Genomic DNA, 3,491 nt, shown 5'->3' on the forward strand with positions numbered 1-3,491 from the left:
AAGCAATCTATTTATTTATTATGTATACAGTGTTCTCGCCTGCCTGCCTGAAGAAGGAAGCATATCTCATTATAAATGATTGTAAAGCAACCATGTGGTTGCTGGGATTTGCACTCAGGACCTCTGGAAGAGCAGTAAGAGCTCTTAACCTCTGAGCTATCTCTCCAGTCCCCTGTTTGTGGTTTTAAAAGTGAGAGTCTGAACCACCTCTCCTGCTCTTTTTTGTGGCTTTTGAGGAGGGTCTCGTGTAGCCCCAGCTAACCTCAAATTTAGTAAATAGCCAATGATAACATTGAACTTCTAAGCCTCCAGCTTCTACCTCTCAGATGCTGGGATTATAAACACGTGTCACCCACCATGTTCCATTTTGTCTAGTACTGGGGATTGAACCTGGGGCATCATGCGTACTAGGGGAGCACTGTACCCACTGAAATACACCTTTAATTGTGAGCCACCATGTGGGTGCTGAAAATTGAACTCAGGACCACTGGAAGAGCAGTCAGTGCTCTTAACCTCTGAGCCATCTCTCCAGCCCCCCAGACATCTCTTATAAAAGAAAGCATGTAAGCGGGGGCTTGCTTACAGTTCAGAAATTAGTCCATTATCATGGTGGAGAACGTGGATGGCACCATGAAGGCAGCCATGGTCCTGGAGAACGGGCTGAAAGTTCTACATCCTTACCTGAAAGCAGAGAGAGAGCCTGGACCTGACGTGTGTTTTTGAAAGCTCATAGGGCAGCCCTAGTGACACACTTCCTCCCACAAGGCCACGCCACTTAATCTTTCTAATCTTTTCTCATAGTGCCACTCCCTGGTGACTAGACATTCAAATCTAGGAGCCTATGGGGCCATTCTTAGTCAAACCACCACAGACATCCTAGACACCCGTTATTCTGTGAAGAAAAGGGGAGAGGAAGAGAGAAAGAAAGAACGAGAATAAGACCCACAGACAGAGTAGTCAGATTTTGACTCAAATAGTAGCTCTGGGCTTAAGGTTTGTTATGTTTTGCTATCTATCTAAAGATTTATTTGTCTTTCATGCATATGAGTGTTTTGCCTGCACGTACGTCTGTACACCACATGTGTGCCGTGACATGGACGGCAGAGAGGGTGTCAGATTGTCAGATCCCCAGGACCTGGGGTTACAGACGGTTGTGAGTAGAGCCGCCAGTGCTCTTAACCATGGAGCCATGGAGCCATCTCTCCATCCCCTGCATATTGAAGTGTATCGTGTGTGTGTGTGTGTCTGTGTCTGTGTGTGTCTGTGTGTATCTGTGTGTGTCTGTGTGTGTGTGTAGGTCCAGCTGCCTGTTTTGTATTAGGTTTCCTTTTCCTTGCTGACTTTGTGTACTGTGTGTGTGTGTGTATCATGTGCTCTGACTTTTATTTGAAATAAGCTTCACCACGCTGTCTCATCTGGTCTCAAACTTGCTGAAGCTTTTTTAAAAACTAAATTTACATAATTAGATTAGCACAGAGAGGCAGTCTGTCATTTGTTTCTGATCTTTTACTCATGGAGCCACGAAGCTCCCAGCAAATGCTCCACATCGGGGCTGCACTGTCCCTCCCATTACCCTTCCTCCGAGCAGTCTCCTCCCTCAGGACTTCTGGTGAGTCCCTGGGGGCCCTGTAGGCTGCAGGCAAAGGAACTGGTCAAACCTGCAGGGCACCTTTCTACCTGTTCTTCCTAAGGGGTTTAAACAGTTTTCCTGCACCACTGAGGTCGTTATTCCTGTTTCCACCGTGAGGAAACTGCAGTTGGGAAGCAGGGCTTTGCCCATGCTATCAGAGCTGGCATGCAAGCCTGTGGCCACAACTTTTCCTGCTGTCTCTAGCATGCTCTTTCATAGGGGAGGCATGGCTGCAAACGTCTGGCTCCTTTGTTATGAACTAACCCAACAAGTATTTGAGCAGCTACCATGTGACATGCCAAGGGCAGGACTCTTTCTCTTTGGATTAGGGCCTTGCTGTATAGTTTAGGCTATCCAGGATTTCCCAATCTTCCTGCCTCAGCTTCTCTAGTGTTAATATCACAGGCAAGCTTCCAATCAACTATGGCTTATTAATTTATTTACTTATTTACATACTTGTTTTTCTTTCCAAGAACCTTTCCAATGCCCTTCATTTCCAACCTGACCCTCCTTAAGCAGCTGCTACCAAACTTAGTGAAGATGATTGATTAGTATAAGGCACTTCAGTCCAGAACTCATGTACTCAGGTAATCCTCCTGCCTCAGTCACCAGGCCCAGCCCTAACAAACCTTCTATGTAAAAACCGTTATTTCCGATTTTACTAACAAGAAAACTGAGGCCCAGAAAGGTGAAGTTTAAACCACATGGCTTCAGAGCCGATACAGATCTGTTCCTTTTGGATTGGTGGCCTATCTCTTCCCAAAGGGAGGGATTGCTCTACTTTTTAAAATACCTTTTATTATTTAATTAAAAGTTTGTTGCCAGGTGGTGGTGGTACACGCCTTTAATCCCAGCACTCAGGAGGCAGAGGTAGGTGGATCTCTGTGAGTCTGAGGCCTGCCTGGTTTAGAGAAGAGAGTTCCCGAACAGCCAGAGCTACAGAGAAACCCTGTCTCGAAAAGTTAAAAAAAAAAAAACAAACAAAATGCCCTGTCTGGTTTGCCTTCACACATGTATATATTATAAGCATGTATTATAAGTATGTATTATAAGCATGCCTGGTACTTATAGGCCAGTAGAGGGCATCAGATCTCTTGGAATTGGAGTTCCGGATGCTTGTGAGAGGCTGTGTGGGTGTTGGGAATTGAATGCGGATCCTCTAGAAGAGAAGCCAGTACTCTTCATGAATGAGCCATCTCTATAGTCCAGTGGTTCTCAACCCTAATACTTCAACCCTTTAATACAGTTCCTCATGTTGTGGTGACCCCCCCAACCACAAAATATTTTCATTGCAATTCATAACAGCAATGGAAATAGCTATATTTCCGATGGTCGTAGGCAACCGCCGTGAAAGGGTCGTTCAGAGCACTGGAGAGATGGCTCAGAGGTTAAGAGCACTGGCTGTTCTTCCAGAGGTCCTGAGTTTAGTTCCCAGCAACCATATGGTGACTCACAACCATCTGTAATTCGATCTGGTTCCCACTTCTGGCATGCAGACAGAACACTGTATACATAATAAATAAATACATTTTAAAAAAGAAAAGAGAGGGTTGTTCAGCCCCAAAGGGGTTGCGACCCACAGGTTGAGAACAATTGAGAACAAGAACCTCTTGTTTTTGTTTTGTTGTGACAGGATTTCACTAGGTAGCCCTGGCTGTCCTAGAACTCACTATGTAAACTGGGTCTCACTCAACCTGTTTTCATTGCCCGAACACTGGAATTTGGGCCACCATGCCTGGCGAGGCAAGAAAGGGATTTTAAGGGGGCTGGAGCCGGGCGGTGGTGGCGCACGCCTTTAATCCCAGCACTCGGGAGGCAGAGGCAGGCGGATCTCTGTGAGTTCGAGACCAGCCTGGTCTAC

The sequence above is a fragment of the Microtus ochrogaster genome, chromosome 15 (genome assembly GCF_000317375.1).
Source record: "Microtus ochrogaster isolate Prairie Vole_2 chromosome 15, MicOch1.0, whole genome shotgun sequence".
In the NCBI taxonomy this organism is placed as follows: domain Eukaryota; kingdom Metazoa; phylum Chordata; class Mammalia; order Rodentia; family Cricetidae; genus Microtus; species Microtus ochrogaster.